The following is a 22,491-nucleotide window of genomic DNA, read 5'->3' as shown; positions in this document are numbered from 1 at the left end:
CCGCTGTTTCAATCACAGTGCATTTCTGAGCTCACGTGGGGAGCAGGGGAGGAACGTGGCTTCACCCCACGAAGTTTTCATCTCTACCGGATTCATTTTCTCTTACTGGCATCTCTGATGAAAAGGGAGCACGTGGACCCACCAGCATGAGGGGGAAGCCACCTGAATCCCAGGTGGGGAGCCCGTGTGTGACCATGTCCATCTGGACAAGTACATGGAACCTTAGCTCAACCATGTTTGTGCTGTGATTGAAATACATGCAGATTTAACTTCAGAGCAACTTGCAAACATCTTAGAGACACTGGAGTGAAAAGGAGAGGGTCTGGAAGACTGGGGATGAGCAAATATCCCCACCACTTTCTAAAAGAATGGGTTCTAAAAACTACAGAAGAGAGACTCACTCCGATTTCCGGGCAAGCCCAGAAGAGGTGTGAGACAAAGCTCGCAAGCGTTTGGGAAGAAAGTGGTGGTCTCTAAAGAGGCGACACGAGTTCTCTAAGAGAAAGTCATTCCATGCTAACCTCATTTCCTGTTTTGACGAGCTTCACCAGAACAGTCGATTAGGGGAATGCCCCAGAAAGTGTGTCTTGCTTTCAGTAAAGCATCTGAAAACCTCTCATCGGATCCTATGCACATAAGATACAAAAGATGGGCCAGAGGATGGTGTGACCAGAAGAATTCACAGTTGGCAGGACAGACATCCCGAAGAGGTCCACTCACGGCATGGTGTCAATCCTGCTACCTTGAATCCCACTTCAGCTGCTGGAGATGGCCAGGCTGGCCGCCTGGGAGGTCTTAGTTGGACAGACTATTCAGTATTCTCTCCCCTGTGGCAAGTATGGTTTGAAATGGTTCCCTGCAGCTCCACACATAGAGAAGGTTAAAGATTGCAAGGGGACGGTGTCATTCTGTAGCTAGTTTTGCACCAGTTATAACCATTGGAGGGAGGAAAAAATGTTTCCATGAAGGGGCACAGGGCCCAGTCCTATCACCATTTAAAAAATAACTTGACAGAATGGGTAAACAGGAAGGTCCTACTGTATAGCACAGGGAACTATATTCGATATCCTGTGATAAACCATAATGGAAAAAGAACATAAAAAAAGAATGTGTGTGTGTGTGTGTGTATATATCTGAATCACTTTGCTGCACTGCAGGAATTAACACAACATAGCAAATCAACTGTACTTCAGTATAAAAATCAATGAATTAAAAGATAACTTGGAGGGAGACACTGAAAGCATATTTACCAAATTTACAAATCACACAAACCTCTGAGAAAAAAATGGTTTCAAAGAATCAACTCACACGAGTTGGAAAGCTGGGATGAAACAAGACAGAACCCACGTGAAGTCCTACGTTTCCTTTCAAACCACAGCTCACTGTAGGAGCACAAAATCGGGGTACATTTGATCCTAGTCGTGCTACAACTACTTGAGTGTGGCCAGAAATGACAGAACAACGTTTCAGAGTCTTCACCTTTACTTGTAAATTCTTTCCATAATAATAAGCTCTTGGGAGTTTGTGACAAGCCCGAAAAATCCCTTCCCTACTTATGGGACAGCCTTGTTGTGAGGACAAAATAAGTCAAAGGTGGTAAAGCGCTTTGAAAAAGGGAAAGCTCTGAAATTCAAAATAGTATTATTATTTGGTGGAAGGTGCTTTCCCTCCAAAAAAAGAAAAAAAAAAAATCTGACAGAGTCTGCAAGCGATAAGCAGAAAGTGATTCAGTGCTGGCTTCTGTCTCTCCAGCCCTAACCCTGGTACTGGTAGAGCTCGCCGAGCTGCCGAGCTGAGCCCAGCTCAAAAGCCCGAACACCTCCAAGACTCCAAACCCCTCTTCTGGCGATCTGCTTTTCCAAAAGCTCTTTCTGGAGGGCCTGCTTCCCACTGCTTAAATAATCATTCAGAAAGTTCCCCTTCCAGGGCTGGGTCTTCAAAGATGCAACCGGATAAGTGGTCAGAGTGAACGCCAGACGACTTCAGTTGGGGGCTTAGACGTTTGCAAATATTTTAAATTCCTTTCAATCCCACCACTCCTGCTGCTTGTACAAGCTCTGGCTCAAAAGGTAGGTGAAAACTACAATGCAGGCCCAAGACAGGAGAGCAGGCCTTAGTCAAGGTAACAGACAGGGACAATTACCTTAAACTTCTTTCAGGGTCAGTTCACTAGGCAGTTACAGGTGTCAAGAGTTGCCCTAGACTTTGCTCTTTGGTAGAACTTTCTGTGACAATATACATGTTCTGTTACCTGAGATGTCCAAGATGGTGGCCATCAGTCCCAGGTGGCTATTTACATCTAAATTAATTAAAATAAAAAGGAATTCAAAATGTAGTGCCGCAGTTACACCAGCCACATTTTAAGTTTTCAGTAAATACTTGTGGCCAGTGGCTACCATAGTGGACAATAAAACCCTAGACCAGCAGTTCTCAACCTTGGCTAAATGATGGACTTACCTGGGGAGGTTTAAAAAACACTGATGTCTGTGCCTGGCCCCGCCCTCCCCTCAACCAGATTCTGGTGTGATTAGTCCTGGTGGAGCCTGGGCATTTGGATTTTTTAAAACTCCTGGGTAATTTTAATGTCTGACCTGGGTTCAGAACCATTACTTCAAACATCTACCCACAGGGCACGTCCACAAACCCACGACTGGGCCTGGGTTCCCGGCACTCTCGGGGTCTTTGTCTCTGCTGCCCTGTGATACTTTTCTGCACTGATTCCTCCTCTTCTAGAACCCAGAGAGATGGAACCAGCAGAGGTGGAAGAAAAGAATCTCAGAGCAGGGTGGGATCTTGGGAATCATTTCATCTGGTCTTCCTAGTGTTCTGCGAAGGAAATTAGCGTCCAGAGAAGTCTGGTGACTCATCCGAGGCAAGGATGAGAGCCCTGTCATCCAGACACCCCTCGGAGGACACATGCCTCTACTACACGGTCACCTGTCATCTCCCGGAACGTAAGCAAACACAATGTAACTGAAGGATGTTTATTAGCAGTGCAAAGCTTGGTTTCAGATGAGAATCTGAATATTCAGAGGGCAGATAGCTCACGATCAAACTTTGCTGCCGGGCGGTGACCTGGCAGACAGCCTGGGTCCTCTCCGAGGCTACTCTGTTTACCTCCTCAGCTCATCAGAGTAAAGGGACCGGCAACATCCTCATCTACCCAACTGTGGTTAGGATACTGGGCTGCTCAGCTTCACATTGTTGCTCTGAGAAGCAGTAAGATAATGGATCCGGTCAACACATCATCACTGAGCAGAGTGTCAGGTGCTGGGGACAGACTGAGGGATAAGACAGACTAGAACCTGCCTTTATAGAGCTGAAATCTGAGGGGCAGGGGAAGGGTGACAGCTAATTAATAAGTGAAAACACAGGATAACTGTGGGTGGGGGGGGCGGGTCTCTCGGGACAGGTGGTCAGAGAGACCCCTCAGAGTTGGGGACCTTTGGGCTGTGACCCAGATATACGTCTGAGTAATAAGTGATACAAGTTCAACACGCTTCTTCTAGACGCTGTCATAAGGATCTGTGTGGTTATGGCAGCGTTGCTCTGTGGTCCTAGAGAAACGAATCTCAAATGTTATCTGGTAAACTTTCTATCAATATTTAAACGTAACTAATAAGCAAACAATCCATTTTTCTTTAGTTATGCTTTTAATGAAGGAAAAGGGATGAAGACACACAGAGACTGGCCAGACTAGACCCTAACCACCATATCGCAGAGACATCATCACGGAATGTGGAGGCCCTTAGAGTCCATGGCAGATGGAGTCAGGTCCCAGGGCCAGCCCTTCCCCTGCACTCGGCCGTGGGCAGCAGGTAGAGGTGCTGCAGGGGGCTGAGTCCTGGTTTTTCGGTGCCTGTGTCATTTTCGAGCAAGTGTGTCATAAAGCTTCCTGTTTAATCTCCCAGTTATTCTGAAACAAAAACATGCACGAAAAACACAGGTCACTGCCAACCGCATTGAGACACAGTCACCCCAGTACATGGAAACCGAAAAGGGAAAGACAGATCTTAAATGCCACAGTAAGATGGGGAATCAAATTTATCAGCATCTATTGATAATCAACAAAGATTGCGGTGGGGATAGGGGGGCGGGGCATCGGTTTAAAAATAATTCGCAAGAGACTGTGAAGGCAGATGTTCCCCGAAGCCCACTGCCTGTTTACTGAAAAGTTGAAGTCAGTTCTACCCCTCTGGGTCCAGGTCTAAGCCTGGGGCACACCGAGGCCCTTCCCCTAGGTGCTCCTGTTGGTCTAGCTGAAGTCACATAGGACTCTCAGGACAACTCTGGTGTTTGCCCAGGTGATGTCCTGAACACCTCTCCCCAGGGGTCCAAAGAGACTTAAAAGAGGTCACCGTGGAACTGCAGTCCAATGAGGATGGAGGAGGGGGATGGTGGCTGAACCTCTGGTCCCCTCTCCTCTTCCCATCCAAGAGAGCTGGGCTCCCAAGCACATGACAGCATCGTGATCAGACAAGCTTGTACCGAGCAACCTCAGCGAGGTGGAGGGAAGGAGAGATGGTAAGAGGGGGGACCCTGACCAAGCAAAGACCCTGAGGACAGCACAGGGTTGAGAACAGCTCCCAAACCTCTGATTCTATTAAAAACTGCCTTTGCCACTTGAGACCAGCTCCCAAGCAGCACATCGTTTGCGAAATCTCATTCTTAGTTCTCCCAAGCAAGTGAAGGGATACTTCGAGAGACTGACAGAAGGATTGCTTGATTCCTAAATACGAATGGTGCCACCTCCCCCAAAGACCGGCTTTGTGCTTAAATCTGCCGCTCGGATGCTTGGAGTAGGAAGAGAGGGGTGGAGACAGCATTGCCATGGGAGCAAGGTCAAATCCACGCCTGCCTGCTATTCCCAGCCATATTCTCTGACCAGCCACTACTGATGGTCAGAGAAGAAATGGGCCCTGCCCGTGACTGCTCAGAGCTTCCCTGAGGACCCTGCAATCCCCTCCACATGCGTTCTGCCCCAGATGCAGCCCTGAGTTCACGGGGAAAGCCAGCTGCCCTGGCCCCTCTCCATTTCCTGACTTTTGTTAACGGCCCAAAATTATTTGCAAAAAGGTTGGGGTGGGAGGGGCTGCATGATTCTGGAAAAGCTCCATCCTTCCGGGAGACATTCACTCACAAGGCACAGTAACATACAGAAGACCCCGAGAAGTTAGGAAATAAAGAAAGCCGTTTACGTTAGTTTCTTGTGTGCTTCCCATACATATGTGGAGCGGAAACCCTCTTACCCAGGAACCTCTGCCCGCAGCGTTCCACAGGGCAGCAGACAGCAAAGCTTCTCTTTGATTGAGTCCTTGCCGTCCTGACACTCACAGGACAGTTGTGACAGTCTGCATTTATTTCTTGAAACTCTGTATTGTTTTCCCTCAATATCTTCCCCAGATGCCCTCCACGTATGAGTTAGCTGAAGCACACAGACTCCCGCAGCCTTTATTATTTTTTTTCTCAGAGGCATCCTATCCTAGTGGCAGTGAAATACTGGCCTTTCTGAGAGAGGATGAGCCTGGCTGTGTGGTCGCTAGCACTCTGGGGAGAACACTGCTCAAATGAGCCTGCTGGGAAAACCAGTTTCCTGACGTGTGTTCTATGAGCTAGCATTTTCTAATGTGACAGTACCCGAATCTGGGCCCAAGATTTTATACGCAGTGCCTTCCTGGGTGGGCAAAGAGAAACAGGAACTAAGAAATGCATCAGTGGCTGACATGGGTGGAAGGGGCGACCTTGTTCCTTTAGTTTGAAATAGAGAGACAGCTTAGGAACCTACGCTCCTCTCCAGTTACCCTACTTCTGAGTGGGGAGGAAAAAACCAAAGTGCAAGAGCCCGGGCAGGATTCGGTATGGACCCAACCACTTGGGCTTGGACCAGGATCACAGAGTGAGAGGTGGCAGGGCCGGAAGGGTCATCTGATCAACCTGCATTTTACAAGCATACAGAGCAAGGAAATCGGCAATCTTCCGAAGGTCACACTGGAAAAGACATTGCTGGAACCGAGACCTGAGTCTCTCCTACCTTCGTCCCTAGATTCTGAATTGCAGCTTTCCGCTGTAAGACCTGAGCCAGTTTGTGTGCAAGCTTTTGTACACATAAGTCAAATCCTGAGTGACTTCACATTGCCTGGCTGTCTGGTTAACACCGAAGAAACCCAAGATGGAACATTCAGGAACTCTAAAAGATCTGCCCCCAATTCAGGGCTGATCGCACATCTGGCTTCCCTTATGCCAGCAGACACTGGGAGGGAGTGGAGACCACCAGCGCCTCCCCTGGGTTAGGACATTCCTAGAGAATCTTCTGGTCACACGTTACTTCCTTATTCTTACTCCCAGCTTGGCTGAGCTGTGCTGTTTCTGCAGGTCTGTAGCATTCAGGGGGCCCCCAGTAGGTCTCTCCACTGTGGGTACCCAGCTCCGCTTTCCCTCAGATCTGAGGGATGGCCTCAGGGTCACGTACATCACACCGTGAATATGAGTCCTCATCAGGGGCCTGAGATGCAGCCCAGGCAATCTCCTGGATGCTCCCAGAGTCAGCTCCCAGATCACACCCTTTTGGTTCCTAATGGCAGAGGAAAGGCTTCTAGCCTGGGAAACTGAGAAGGGGAGAGAGACAGCAGCTCAGATGCCCATCCCTGGACTGGATGGGTCACCTGTCAGGGCATTTGCCCTTGATTCCATCCAAACTTCTATTTCCCAGGCAGTATGTACCAGGGCAGGGGTGTGGGAAGCAAGGAGCACAAACTTCAGCTTGCTGTAACATCCATGACACTGCCAGTGCCTCAGTGCCGAAAAGCCAGACCAGAGCCCCCAGCCACCCATGTGCAAAACACACACTCGAGCCCGCTGTGCATCAAGGGTTCCGTCAACGCTTGGGAAAACAACTGGCCAGGCGCTCACATCCTGTTCGTGTTGACTCACGTTGGATTCGGACAGGCTTGGAAGCCAAATTTTTTGAGTTTTTGAAACAGTTGCCAGGAGGGTGGGACCCGGTAGACAATACCAAGGTGTTCGCTCTCAGGAGTCCTCGGCTTTTATGTCTCAGAAAGTTAAAACCTAGAGGACATGCTCAGAAAACGTCATCGCTTTTTACAGACTAATTTTAGGGATGAGTGATATGGATCCCGTATGTAAAAGATTAAGTTTTTGTGCTACTAGAGACATCAGGGCAGGGGAGAGAGGAGCCACCCTTGAGGGCCCCCTTCCTTTGCTTCTGGGGGGGGGGCATTTGTAGAATGAAAGCCACATAACTCTGAGCAGACCTAGAACCTCTCCTGAGGGGACCTCCCCAAGAAGCAGTTTTTACGAAGTGTGCCACGCATCATTACAGACTTACCCGTGGTTCAGAAAGTTTCAGCCTTTAACTAATCCATCAGCAGAGTGCGAGCCTTCCCCAGGGCTGCCCCGAACACAGCCGGGTCCTCTTGGCCGCCGGGTCCTCTTGGCTATCGTTTGTTGAGCTCATCCCATCCGCTAGATACTGCTCCAGATGTGTGCTCTCCTTTAAGCATCCGCCCTCTCAGGTTGCTGCTTTAGGAGAATCTCTCTCACTGGGGGGCAGGGGATGTTCAACCACCAGCCAGTGCATGGTGGCACCCAGCCTCCAGTCCAGCATCCTGACCTTCACACTCTGACACCTTCTGGGATGAACAGGATCTCACAGGTGATTCAAATACCCTGAGCCCCTGAGGATCTCGGAAGTTTGCCCACCTTTTGGTACTGAGAGGGACCCCCAAAATACCTCCCTCTGTTAATACTAAAGGTTTCCACTAATGGAGATAAGAGTGGGCAACCCAAGGGCTGGGCCTCCCTGGATTCTTTCCTGGTCTAGTCAGTACCGTCCCCTTCACCTTGGTCACTTTCTCTATCCATAAAAGAAAACCTACTTTTCAAAGAACTAAACCTCAAACACATTTTAGCAGATGTATAGTCTGGTTGACATTGTAAAAGGTCAAAATTACAGGTAACCTTGCTATACCATTACTAAGAGATGCAAAGGGCTTTCTGAAAGGCTGGTTTTACCTCTAAGGTTGGTCTAGAACACACGAAGAGCAGCTCAGGATTAGAGGGAAAATGGAGACAATCTACAGGCTTCTAGGTTTTCCAGTCACCCATGGCCCATGGCCCTAACCAGTGGTCCTCAGTGTGGATCTCTGGATCTGCAGCATCACCTGAGAATTTTCAGACATGCAAATTTCTAAGGTGTGCCCCAGATCTTCTGAATTGGAAACTCTGGTGATGAGACCCAGGGATGTCTGTTTTCACAAGCCCTCAAGTGATTCCAACGCACGCCCAAGCGTCACCAGTAGTGAGTGATACCTGGGCCGCGGGCTAAGTCCCTGTGACTGTGGTGACTGCCGGTTGGCCATCTACTGATGTTCTCAGTTTGGTCAACTGTACCCAAGCTCCTCACTGGATGGCTCTGTCCCAGGATCCCCAGAGTGGGAGGACGAAGCCAGCGGCCCAGAAACCATCTGAGACTTTCAACACGTTCTCGGGGTGACCTCGGGAGAAATGTTGGTATGATTCATCCCTCAATCCCCTTTTCCAGTTGCTGCTCATCTGTATAGTGTGGGGCAGGCACCATGGGATACTACACCTGCACCCGGGACTTCCCCTCCGCATCACATTTCTTTCCTGGCCAAGCCCCACCCTCCCACACTGTAGCCTTCCTCTCCCCTGCTCTCTTTGCCTGAGGAGAAGTCTCGAGCCAGCTGTCTACTGGCATTTCTCTCAAATAGGAGACTAGAAAATGTCTCCACCAGCTTGACCCTCCTGACTGCCACCCTGGGAGGAGAGGGGAGCAGAGCCCACACTGCTTTGGGGCCCTGCTCACATCGACACCTGATGATGTTCAGGTGGGCAGTGCCAGCCAAAGGCTCACAACCGGACAGGTAGGAGGCGACCCATGACCAGGTCAAAAAAAAAAAAAAGGTTAAAAAAAAAGAGTTTGTTTATCATTTAAAAAAAAACGAACCTCATACAGGAAGTATGAGAAGAAGAAGAAGAAAAACACAAACCCAGGCTACGACACTGAAAGTGGCACTGGATACAGATAAGACGAGGGCTCCTCAGTTTCCATTCCCACTTTTCAGGGGCTGTGGGAACGGGTAGGGTAGGGCACCAGGGGAGGGTGGGGACTTACAAATCATGGGGACGCAACAAAGAAGGGGACCGTGAGTCACAAGGCACAGCCTTATCAGACACAGGGCAGTGTGCGTGGGGTAGGACGATGTCTCATCCAGGGCCCTCCCTGCAGGTGTGACTGTCCCAGCCAGACTTGGGGAAGAAGACACCTAAAATGGAAACTGCCCTCCGAGAGCATCCCACGCGCCGGCCTCTCCCACCCCACGTTCCACCCCTTGTGTGTTTCAGGTCAAGACACAGGAGTTACCAGATCATGATCACCTCCCCCCACGCCCTTTCCTAGCAGCAGTCAGCTAGGGAGACCCCACCATCCCAGGCCTTCCATCCAAGCTGGTGGCTATACAGACCTTCAGGACCACAAGCCCAAACTGGCCCGACTTGCTTCGGTCTGATGGGCACTGACACGAGGCCACCCAAGGCAGATAGGAGTCAAGTCAGATGCCTAACTCAGAGCCATCTGCCCTAGCTGAAATGTGGCTCAAATGGATTTTTTTTTTAATGGGGGCATGGGATTCACAATGTCTACCCAAGAATTCAAATGAGGGAAAACAATGAGACTAAAGAACATTTCCTCTTTCACAGCACAAAACAGTAGGAGGATAGGAAGTAGGAATCTTCCCTTCCCACCATAAAAAATAAATACAAACGTTCTAAAATGGGCCCACACTGAAAAGATACCAACGAAAGGACTCCAAGTCATGACTATCGCTGTCAAAGAAAGCCATTTAAAAAAGAAAGACAGAAAGAAAAAGAAAAAACTCTGCACACCAAAAAAAATCTCAAAATAGAACCAAAACCTGCAAATCATACTCAGGCGTCTATTATGAACCTATGTTTTAGCATGCTGTTGAAAAGGTTAATAATTTTCCTACCGAAACTGAATGTGGGTTGTGAAAGAACATTAAAATGAAGAAAATTTCCCCGTGGCTGCTAGTTTATTATCACCAAAGCCATCAAGTTTCAGTTTGAGTTATTTGTATTTATTTGTGAAAACAAAGATTAGATAAGTAGAAACATAAACCTCATCCTAATTAATGCCCTGGAGTATCTGATTTTTAGAACAAAAAGAAAAGAACAGCAACAAAAAAAAGACCATAAGACACACACTCAAGGCATGAGAATTCAGAACAACAGAGAGGAGAGAGAGGATGCTGTTATCTCGTCCTATCACTTGAAAAAATGTATTGTCTCATGTAAAACATTAATATTTGTTTACAGTCTGTGACGACCACATGAGAGGCAATGTGTACTTTCAGTTGTTAAAACTTTTGTCACTGTAGGCTCAGATAGGGAATTTTTTTTTTAACTGCAAACTATCATTTTTGTTTTACACTTGCAAAAATGCAGTCACAGCCATGTATTTCCACGTTGAGTCTTGGAAAAAGGGAATTTACACTGCTGCTTGAAAAGATCCAATTATGAGCTTCGAGACATTTACAAGCAGGTGGAGCCCGGATGAAACGTGGGGTTTAGGTGCAAAGCTGGATTTTAACTCAAATGTGTCTCAGATGCCAGGGGAGCAGCTTATTTTCTGAAGTTTTAAAAGAAATCCACTAGCTGAAATGGTTCATCAGAATGAGGGGTAAGCAAAAACCTCTCTCCACGTTCTGCCCGCACAACATAAACATCAGAATGAAAAAAATAACATGCAAAAAGCCCTGCAGTGGTCTCACATCAGCGAACAAACTGTTTTTCTACCTATTTTGTGTTGCTGGCTTTTGTTATCTGCCCAATCGGCAAACTGTGGCCAATTTTATCATGGTTGAAGCAGACATTTTGTTCCCAAACTGCTTTCAACATTTTAGCTACTAAATAGTTTATGAGTAATTGAAGAAGCCACAATACACAACGAAAAGGTACCTAATCTTGCTAAATTAACCCCTTTTTCAGGTTACAATGACACACACACATAAAAGATTAAAAACAAGAATTCTAGCAAATTCAAATTCTGAAATAACCTAAGTAGAGTTTCCTGGAAACAAGAATAATTAATGATTAACCTACAGATTGGATTTTGAAACTAACTACATGACATTCCCTGATTCTGACCACATGACACCACGAAAGGTGCTTTTAATGATACAACATGTAATTTTTATTTTTCATCCACACACATCAAATGTTGTGTGAAAGTGAAGAGCAAATTTCTAAAGGAGTCAGTTGAATTATGCTAAAGGAAAAGAATCGGTTAAGCAGTTATTTACTACTGAAAATAAATGACACCCACGTAGTTCATCTTATATATTAATATTGAAACCAAATAGCAGTCTTCTACCACAAATCATTTCATTAAAAAAAATAATGAAACTAGTTAAAATGAAAACACAGGGTTTTATTTGATGAAACATTAAATATTCAGATCAAAAATGATAGAAAGCTGCCATGGCTTTTCAAAATTTGTTTGTACTAAATGCCAACAACAAATTGAAGATACAAAAGGATGAAAGAATCCTCGCTAAAAATCCAAGAATTAACTAATGGGAAGAAAAGCAGAATTTCAGACAGAAGCCTTAAGAAAACTCTTCTCTGTTTGCAGTCCTATTTCATATTTGAAGGTACAGCATTATGGACATTTTTAGCCTTTTAAAATACCAGCATGCCCACACACTATCTCAGATTAAACCAAGGAGAAAATGACACATTCTGAAACCATTTTCTAAAGCTCCTTTTCCTGATAACACTCAGGCACTCACATCAATTTAATGAGTTTCTAAAAAGCCCAAACAACTCTCCATAAAGAGACAGAATTGTTCACAACAGCCTGCAGACATTTCTAGATTTTACAGGCAATACTAAGAGCATTAGTCCTTGCTATTTACACTCAGAAGAACTAAACTGTTTTCAACATCTATATCAGAAAGAAATACTACTCAGTGCTTTGGCTAATTAAATACAGGAACAATTTGAAAAACCCCAATAGAGCCAGCCCAGCAGTCCCCTGATTTCAAACAATTTAAAAATTAGTTAATTCTTTCCCCTCCATGTTCTTTGCACAAACATATATTCTCCTAATCTATTCCTACTTGAAAATTCTTAAGGTAATAAAGAAAGTAAACACTCACAGAGGGTACAAAGTCATTTCTTCTGAAAGTGGATTTCTTCCTAAAACATAGGGCAGCAAAGTAAACACTGAAAAGCACTACAAACAAATAACACAGCTCAGGATGAACACTGAGAACATGTACTGATGGACAGAAAACTCTGGAGGGATTTTCAATCCTTCAGAAGGAGGGACACACTTGTGGTGAATTTACAGCACTCTCTGGGACAGGATGGCAAGGCTTTTCGTAAACTTGAACTGAAGACAATATCAATGGAATCACATCTTCTGGTCAAGAGAATGTGTTAGGCTGCTCAACATCAGACATGTTTTAACATGTGGTTCATTCAGAATTTACACACTTCTTGTTTTTATGATCCAGCTCTTTCAATATTATGGGACTGATCTGACACTTTAGAGCAGGCAGCCTGACTTGTGTAAGACAACAGCATTAAAGAACAAACCAAAAAACCTTGAATGAACCCTACAATGAAAGATGACAGGGAATAAAAAGTCTCTGGGAATCACCTGAATTTGTTACTTGAAGACATTTTCTGTATGAGTATCTTACCCTAGAATATCTGTCCTCACCCTTAACCAGCATAATCGAATATTCACATTCAGAAAACCCCTGACCTTAGCTAATGCTTGCCTCTTAAACCACATATATCCCCTTCCCCCGACATAAGACTTGGAAATGATTGTGATTTTAGTCATCTGGAAAGAGTGAAACATGACATGGTCCTCAAACACTTTCTTCAGAACCGTTGTCATTTTAACTCTGTTTTACCACAAGTAAAAAGGCCGTGCTCACGGAACAAATTCAAGTTCCCTCTCAATTGTACCTATTACCTGGTAATTTCTTATGATCAGGGTAGCACAGGACAAAAGCTTTCAGTGAGGAAAGATTCAAAGCATTTTTTAAAAATTCCCAATTTTTTGGCAAGTAGAAAAGTCCAAAGGTAAACTCTTCCATATTATAAATTAATGTTCTCAGCACAGCTACTTCACCTGCAACTAGCTAACTTAGTCTTCCTTTTTTTTTTCACAAAATGCATGTGTTAACACCAAGGTTTTAAAATACCATTGTTACATTTAGAGCCATTCCTAAGTGTAAGTAAGGGTTTTCTCCCCCAATTATTAGATACACATTTTTACTGAGAGCCAATCCATTGTGTATGAAATGACACTATTTTGTTAGAGCAAATCTGGCTTTAAGGGTTAGGACAGGTTACACTGTAAAATTGAAATTAGAAAACCAAGCTTTTTTTTTTTTTTTTCTTTTAAGCAAGCAATAATTTTCCAGAATCTAGAAATAACTGCAACTGGCAAAAGGAAAATAAAATAGCCAGACAGACAAGAGTGAAAGAAAAGCTCAGAAACTCAGAATCCTTGCCCTGGAAACAAAGGTCTCTCACATTCCATTTTCTATTTTCCACAAAGAAAAAACAGATAGCTCTCTAGTCCCCAAATGAAATATGTAACAAGTATAAGAAATGTGCGAGATCACAAACACTAATATATCTAAGTGAACATAGGAATTGCATCTTTTCTTGTTAGTATGAATTCAACCTACTGTGTTGGTAAGTTGACAGAGCCCAGACCCTGTAACTGCAGCATCAGAAATAGGACGATTTGTGTTGGAAACTCGAGTTTGAGCTAAATGATTCTCCTCTGACAGGGTCTGTTAGCACAATTAGAAAACATCGTGAACACCCCCCTGGATCATGAATAGTACAGTATATTTTTGAGTCTAAAACTCTTCAATGATGTTGGCTTGAAAGCTGTTTAATTAGCTGTAAGATGCCAACCAATCTCTTTATCAAAGCCAGCTGAAAACAAAACTGAGAGAAACAGCTTGTGGTTTCACAAAAAATGTATTTACATGAAGTATATTTTAAAGGGAGTTCGATCATTAGGTACGATGTCATCTGGGCTGTGCGGTGCAGTTGACATTTAAAGATGTCAGAGGTTGTCAGATTTATCTCCAGTCTAAACTTAGTTTAGAAGTAACCACTTCTGCTAGCAAATCTTGTTTTGTTGCTTTCCAGCCTCAAAATCTGCAAAGATTTAACTCTTATTTACAGAACACAAATCCCTTCCACGTCCTCTCACTTCCTTACCTAAGATCAACTAAAAAGAAAGTGGGGCCGTGGGTGACAAAGTGGAATCGAAGCCCGCTTTCACACCGAGTCACAGGGATGGGGACAGAGCAAGCAAACCACGGTGAACAGAGCACGGAGGGACAGAGTTATTACTGACAAGCATGATATTTCCTGAAATAGAGAGGGGTCCAAACCTTTAGCCCACTACTTCCTGCTGCATGTCTTGGAAAAAACATTCTGATAAGACGGGGTGCCCTTCACTTAACACTTAACATTGTCCAAGACGAAGAAAACCCAGAGTGACACCAAAAGTTTTACCATGATGAAAGCTAGAGCTGTCTCAGTAAAAGTCCCATCAAAGGAGCAGCAAAAAGATCCAGAGAAACATCGGCCTTTAGGCATCTTCAAGCAGGAACATGGTTTGGTAGTTTTGTCAGACTGTTCAGTGACCGTAAATTCATGCTTTATATTTTATCAAGAGTTGGGTTAGTGAATCACCACCATTTAACTATCACAAGAAAGATGTTTGAAGAATGGATTAGTCACTCATTCACTCTTTTCCAAAGACCACTTTTCATTTTGCCTAATTTGCTGAAAATGGAAATTAAGCTCTAAGACAAATTCGGCGTAAGACAAGCTGTAGCAGACCCAAGTGAAATCTGTAGCCAACGGCACCCCTGAACCACAGAGCCTCATGCCTGGGACCACACAGATATGTCAAACAGAAAGGGAAATGGTTGTTGATGTTATATGACCAAAATGTACATTCAAATAAGAACTCTGTTCCTTAGGACCCTTGGACCTTAATTCACATCGTAGAGCTCAAGGGGTACCAGATCCAGGATGTTAATGAAGGAGTTTGCATGCAGTTAGCAACAGAGTTTTTAAAGGGTTACAGAAAGAAGTGTTTTCTAAGACTGCCACTACCCATCAATTACTTTCCATAGTTTGTTTTAAAAAGGGCTTCTCCCCAAACCCAACTCTTTCATTGTTAATCATTTTGTTAAAAAAAAAAAAAAAGATGTAGCATAAAATGTGTCCATGTAGGTTGCCGTTCAACCCCAGGAGAGCCAGGTCAGAGGAAATCCCCACCAGGGTTCTGACAAAGCCGCTAGAAAAGGAAGCAGTGCAGGGGCCCAGGGAACATGCAGAGGACAAAAATGGGTACGACTTATTATCTGCTCTGCAACTGCCTTGTTAGTGGGAAATAGCCATTTGATTTATTTTCTAAACTCAAAGGCAACTGGACTTCATTTACTAAGAGCTCTCTTCTTGCCTGTGCAGTGGCATTCATTTGGGAAGTTACAAAAACCAATGCCTAAGTACCACGAAAAGCTGGTGTCCAAGGAGGGTGGGAGAAAGGGGTTTCACTCTCCCCTAAACCCAGGGGACTCTGCTCCTAGATTCTGAGAGGCTCCAATCTGCCCGGTCCTTTGAACACCAGACTGAGGTTCTGAGCCAGTGCACAGAGGTCCCAGGGACAGCTGATCAGCAAACTTGCTTGACGGATTGGTTTTGAGAAGGACAAATACAGAAGAAAAGAGTTATGAGATAGCACTAAAGCACTTCTGATGGAACGAATCCAGAACGGCCATGCGAGCCTGCAAAACCCAACGTGAAATCTTCCAAATATTTCAGCACATCAGAGGGATTCCCACATCGGCAGGACCCTTCCCACCTGCCTGTGGCCACGGGCATAGACAAGATGGCCGGGAGGTGACGCACTCTGCCTGGCGTGTCCCTCCCTCTGGGGCCGCCTTTGTCCTTGATGCTGTTCCCACTGTGTTTATTAGGTGACATTCTTGCAATGCTTTCTGCTTTCTTTCCGCTGCTGCCTGTTGCTAGGGGATGAGCCCTAATCGCTTCAAGGGAACAGAAGCAGCCGCCACGAGCACTTGGCAATGTCTCCGTTTGGTGACAAGGTAGAAACAATCCTTGAAATCACCCTCATTTGCATTTTCCCTCCAAAGGATGGCAACATTTGCTCCATGCTGGAATGTGTGTTTTCTTCTTCTTAACGTTGGGTTTGGTGCCTTTGGGATGGATCTCACGTCCTCACCGACTGTCTCTTCTTGTCACCAACCGTCCTGCCCCAGGTGGCGGCAGGCGATTAGAATAGCTTGGCTGTGGATCACACTCCACTGTCAGCCTTTATTTGCTTTTTTCTTTTTTGTTCTTGGGGAGAAGCAAACCACATCGTCAAAGCATTTAAAAACAAACCAAAGGAAACTCGGTTTCCAGGCTTTAAGTAGATGCTATCCACCCACAGTTTATTTCCACAAATCACTGGGAAACCGTTGTCATTTTTCACTCAGATCCACTGAGAAGTCTAACACTGTGGTGGTGTCTATGATCTATATTTGCTTCCTGCCAGTGGGAAGCAAAGCCCAGTCTCTGTCTTCAAACCCAGACTCACCTTGACTCTCTGGACGTGGCTTCCCCAGCTCTCTCATGTGCCTTCTGTGGGCATGGCCAGAGTCTGGCCACTGCTGGTGGCCGTGACTCAGACACGGGTGGAGATGGAGTGAGCCACTCTCTCTTTAGACGCTACCACCCCTCATTTGAATGGAAGGGCAAATGTCACTTTGTGGTTTGAAATGTACCTCCTGTTACCTCTCCCTGGGAGGATGGACCTTGTCACCAGGCAACAGGTAGGCCTCGTGCTTCGGGCTTCCTTCGAGCAGTTGGGTGACCAGGGTCAGGGCAGGCTCAGTCAGGCTCGCAGTGTGTCCCCTGCCAGCACAGGGTTTGGTCAGAGCTGGCCCTGGGTGAGAATCTGCTGAATGGACCCATGAATGGCAGATGGATGAGCTTGTCAGGTAGCACGACCCACTCGCTAGCTTGGGACACACCACAGGTCCAGGGTGGGCACAGCTGCGGGGGTGACCAAGACTGACAGCTACCATTTGCTGAGGTCCTGTCCTAGGTGCATTGTGTAAATTATTGACTTTGCCCAAACTTCTGAGGCCGATACTCTTATTAGCCTCATTTAGAGAGAAGGAAGCCATGGGGTCGGGGTAGGGGGTTTAACCGTCGGGAAGGATGGCAGACGTCTGTTGGCCCCGCCCACGTCCTTGCCTTCTCACCAGGCCGCCTTCACCACTGTTTAAATCAGGGGCCACCACCCCACAGCCCGTGGAGCCCCTTCCACGGAGGTTGCTGGTCCACAGATCTGTGTGTCTTGTGGACTGCAAGTCCTCTAGGACGGACCCCGTGGCTGGCTGACGCAGCCTCGCCAGCACCAAGCACCCTGGCTGGAGCACCATGGACACCCCATTAGCGTTTAAGAAGTGGGTTGCCATCTCCTGCCCGTGGAGCCTTCCAAAGCCAAGAGGACAGTGTCTTCAGTATTGGGTGTTTGAGCTTATGCTAAGAGGAAGAAATCCGAGTAATAGGTTCATCCCTCCCACCTGGAGAAGGTTCCTCACTCCCACCATGCACTTCAGTGAGCCTGGGTCTCCATCCTTTAGACTCCCTTGGTCCCTGAGTTTCCCCCACAGGCCCTCCTCCACCGTGCCTGCACCAAGTCCTGACAAACACTACCGTCTGCCATCCCCACCCGCCTCTGCCCTTCGGTGGAAAGACTGAGGAGGTGGGCTGTGGTCATCCACCCCCGGGCTCAGCCACCCAGACCAGCGGTGAACACACACCTGGGGGAGGCTCGTGTGTTCATGAAGCTCTCCAAGCAGGATTTCTGGTCTCTTTTCAGAGCAAACTTTGGGAGTTGGGAGGAGGGGAGGTGATGTCTGGAGATAAGACTGTCCCCGCAGCTAGCAGATTCCAAGATTTCTCCCAGGGGAGCCCTTGGTGTCTGTTTCTCCTTAACCAGTTTCTTCTCCTGCTTGGCCCGCGGTACCACGTTGGAGAGCAGATGGCCATGGTCACCGGGAAGGCCAGTGAGCCCCAGGTGGCGCTCCCTCTCGGACCACCCAGGGCATTGTGGCTTTTCTGTTCCTTCCCACTGTTGGTGCTCTGACCCATCTCGTTCCTGGGGTTCGGTGGGGAGCATGGGCCACGTATGGCCAGCTTGGTGGGAGTGCAAACCTCTCTGAGTCTCTCCACAATTGGAAAAAATAAAATAAAATAGTTCTGCTTCTGTTATTTGCTGCTTCCCTTGGCCTTCTTCTCTTCCTGTAGATTAATATATTAAGGGGTGGTTTCAGTGTTGAATTCTTGTCTTTTTTTTTTTTCAAGCAAAAATACAAAAGTAATTTTTCTTGTATTTTTTAAAGCAATTTATGTACATTGCTTAAAAAAAAAAAAAGTGCAGGAAAAAGAGAAGACGAGGGCTTCCCCGGTGGCGCAGTGGTTGAGAGCCCGCCTGCCGATGCAGGGGACTCGGGTTCGTGCCCCGGTCCGGGAAGATCCCACGTGCCGCGGGGCGGCTGGGCCCGTGAGCCATGGCCGCTGAGCCTGCGCGTCCGGAGCCTGTGCTCCGCAACGGGAGAGGCCACAACAGTGAGAGGCCCGCGTACCGCAAAAAAAAAAAAAAGAGAAGACGAGGGGCTGGGAAAAAAAGCAAGAGGACAAAGAGAGGAGGAAGAGGAGACGTTTGGGAAGAAAAGAAGGAGGGAGGGAGGGAGGGATGGAGGAGAAATCCACACAGACACCGAGGTTCCTCCCGAGAGAACCTGATGGAAGACGGGGGCTCCTTTCTGACTCAGATACTTATTCCATGCAGTGTTTAAAAAGCAATTGTAGAAATTAAAGGGGAAGGAGCTTTGGTCACAGAATCACTATTCAATGGAACATGATCCTTTCACGTTGCGAAGAGGCACTCTTCCCTTGTGATGAAAATATGACTTTGCCTACCTAGCAGTGTGACAGGACTATTTTCAAAGCAGGTCAGTACATGAAGCCAGGAAGAATTATCTCAAGACTGTCAACATGACACTGGAAACCCCTGCTATGGGAATAAATCTCCTTGCCTGCAGGGGGAAAACAAATCCAGCCAGACCACTCGGGGAGGCAACGGGGACATTTCTGGGCACTTTTAATAAACTATGTTTTCATGGAAAATGTGCTGATATGAAGGAGAATTCTGCAATTTGTTTGGAAAGTCCAAAGATGTAGTAAAAGAAAAGGTACACCCATTATGGCCATCCATGTCATTCCCTGTTGTGGCCTCATAACACTGAGTCACAGTAATAAAGAGGCTTTCAGAGGAACTCCAGCGGCCAAATTTGGGACGCTAGGTGTTAAGGTGACAAAAAGCTCAGCTTTCGGCAGCTCCTGATTCAGGGGCAGAACTGCAGGTGTAGACCTGGCTTCCCTGATGTCCTTTCGCTTGGTGGTGGTGGGGCGGGGGGGTCCGTAAAGAGCCACACTGTCCCTTGGGCCCTCACCTGGCCCAGTGCTCTGCCAGCACACACCTTATTTGCTAGTTCGCCCTGTTCGTCAGCTTTTCCTTCTAACCTTCTCGGCAATGTCACCAGAACCAGTCTCCCAGTTTTTTCTGATAAACCTATTTCACACTCTGACGGACACACCCCTGTTTGGAAGTTAATTTCTAATATTAAATTCCAGGACGTCCCTCCTTGGTTTCACCCCATTACTCTGGTCACCCTTCCTACCATGCTAAACACTGCTTTTATCTCCTGGGCATCAGTCACCTTCACGTTGGTGAGTTCTATTCCTTTTCCCGCCCAAGCTCCCTTCAGGCAAGATCAACACATTTAATTCTCAAGAGCCTTGGATCACCAGGCTGTCCTCGGTGACCTCCTTTCTACAACAGATGATCCCACCTGAACGTGTGTGGTCCGCTTCTGAAGGAGCTCAGACCCAGGGAAACACTCATCAGGTTAGGAGAAATATACTTTTGCCTAAGATTCCCAGTGAGCTGAATTACAAAAGTAACCACAGAAAACAGCCCGGAACAACCTTGATGTTGAAGGTGATATATCTGGCTCCACATTGGGACGGCGTGGGTTGGCCACTCATAAATCCCCCAGAAGTGCTGTCATTTGTGCAAGATTTTTCCGAACGGCATCTCCACGGGCAATGGATGGGACGAAGCGATCCTTTTCTCCAGCAAGACGTATTTTAGAAAGCGAAAGGCAAAATGGCTTTTTAGTTGTAGTGCTGCCTCATTTGGAAAGAAAAAGTATGTCGTGCTCTTGTTTCACTGACATGCCTGTCTCCACATCAAGCATTTGTGGTCCCTCGCTCGGGCAGTTCCTTCATCTCGCTGCAGCCTCTACCCAGAATTATTAATGCTGACATTGGGCACAAATGTGTTACAATAAAACCTTGCACGGGCACAGTGTTTACCCTCAGGAAGTAGGCAAGTCGTCTACAAGTGGGGCTATAGCTTGTGTGAAACTGAACATAATTCGTGTTAATTCCAACGAAGTGGAATTTTTTTTAGTCAAACGTGGCTCAAGAACTTGTTTGAGGATAGGGGCTATACACTGGAGTAAAAAACAAAGGCATATCATAGAAGAGGCTTGAGAGATTGTATTCCAATGCCACAGAGTGGTTATTGCAATTTGTTTCATGAAGGTTTAGCTCCCGAGCTGATTTAAACCACATTACAAACATCACATGGATAAGTCTCGCATATATACTTCCCTTGGTAAGATGGTACACTTGAGAAAAGTAGATGTAAACTAAATATGAACTAAGGTTCGAAAGCATAGATGGAGCCCATCAAATCCAAAACTCACATCGAGGGACAGGTGTCTTGCACTCTGGCAGAGGCAGTGGGCTGCAAACTGCCACTATAGGAGCCACTTCGGTTTCAAACACGATTTTCCCAGGAAATAAAAACCTGTCACGGGGCTGGGGAATCGATCAGCCTCCGGTCTGGGAGCCTTCCCTTAGTGACGCACCCAGCTAACGCATGGACCGTCTGGATTAAAGGCTGCAGGATTAAAAGGTTCTAGCTGCAGGGCTTTATCACAAAGCTAATCTAACCAATGGCACGGTTACTCCAAATGAGAAGGAATGGCCATTCTGGGGAGAGGCAGACAAGTGTCGTCTAAGAGTCCTGGACTGGTCTCCCGTCATCACTCAGGGGTGAGAACAGGCTTCCTCCCGGGCCTCAGATCTCAGATCTGTAAAACCAGACGTCTGGACTCAGTGGTGGCTATTGAGATTTTTTCCCCCTATAATTCCTTGCAAATCACATCTAGCATCTAACTTTATTACACATGGTGATTCAGGTGCCTTATTTCCGTGCATGTGTTTTTTTTTTTTTTTTTTTTTTTTTACTGTGGCAAAATATACATAACAAAATTTACCATTTTAACTATTTTTAAGCTTAAAATTTAGTAGCAAAAAGCACATTCACAATGTCGTACAACTATCACCACTATCCATGCCCAGAAATTTGCATCATCTCAAACAGAAATCTGGTACCCGGTAAACAATAACTCTCCATTCCTCCTTTTCCCCAGTCCCTGGTAACCCCTCTTATACTTTCTTTCTCTTTGGATTTCACAGCCCTAGGCATCTCACGTGAGAATAATCATACAGTATTTTCATATTCACAAACCTTCTCAGCATGGTGAGGATTAAATAGGATTACGGTTTATTTGGTGCACTGTTCTTTTCCTTTCCTGCTACATGTAAGTTACATTAAAACAGAGTGGCCGGGCTTCCCCGGTGGCGCAGTGGTTGAGAGTCTGCCTGCTGATGCAGAGGACACGGGTTCGTGCCCCGGTCCGGGAGGATCCCACATGCCGCGGAGCGGCAGAGCCTGCACCTCCGGAGCCTGTGCTCGGCAGCGGGAGAGGGCACAACAGTGAGAGGCCCGCGTACCGCAAAAAAAAAAAAAAAAAACAGAGTGGCCTCCTTTAGGGCCACTGGTGTGAGAAATTTTTTCACAGATTTGAAAAATGGAAGTTGAGACCAGACATCTAATTGCATAGAAAGCCGATATGCAGGGAGAGGATCCAGTGATAAATACCGCTGTTTTGGTTTGGTAAAAGACACACTTTAAAAACTGCTATTTTAAAAGTCATTTCAGAAGTAAAATTAGCCAGGCTGTTATCTCATACCCATCGTGAGTCCTCTGTACGCGAGCTCGCCCTCACCACTGAGTAAACTTTTGAGAACGAACAGGAAGCTCATCATGGATCCCAACAGAAAATACAGTGAGTAACTCCCCTGAAGAAGGGATGGCTGAGGTTGATGATTTAGTGGTTAAAAAATGAAAAAGAACCAACAAAAAAAAAAAAAAAAAAAAAA

General features: G+C 46.2%; 2 long non-coding RNA genes across 4 annotated transcripts in view; both read right to left on the bottom strand.

Annotated features, from left to right (window-relative positions):
• LOC112399048 (uncharacterized) overlaps positions 1-22,491 on the bottom strand; it is a 260,149-nt gene that overhangs the window by 199,941 nt on the left and 37,717 nt on the right. The window lies entirely within an intron of this gene.
• Positions 3,646-22,491, bottom strand: part of LOC112399049 (uncharacterized) — a 56,208-nt gene continuing 37,362 nt past the window's right edge. Inside the window, exons 3-4 of the long non-coding RNA XR_003003149.1 lie at positions 7,346-7,536; positions 3,646-3,916 (exon numbers count right to left, since the gene is read on the bottom strand). This is a non-coding gene — a long non-coding RNA (uncharacterized LOC112399049). The remainder of the gene's footprint in view (positions 3,917-7,345; positions 7,537-22,491) is intronic.

This window comes from Neophocaena asiaeorientalis, unplaced genomic scaffold, assembly GCF_003031525.2.
Source record: "Neophocaena asiaeorientalis asiaeorientalis breed wild unplaced genomic scaffold, Neophocaena_asiaeorientalis_V1.1 scaffold114, whole genome shotgun sequence".
In the NCBI taxonomy this organism is placed as follows: Eukaryota; Metazoa; Chordata; class Mammalia; order Artiodactyla; family Phocoenidae; genus Neophocaena; species Neophocaena asiaeorientalis.
The sequence above is the reverse complement of the archived record's forward strand: the minus strand, read 5'-3'. Positions and strand labels throughout refer to the sequence as shown.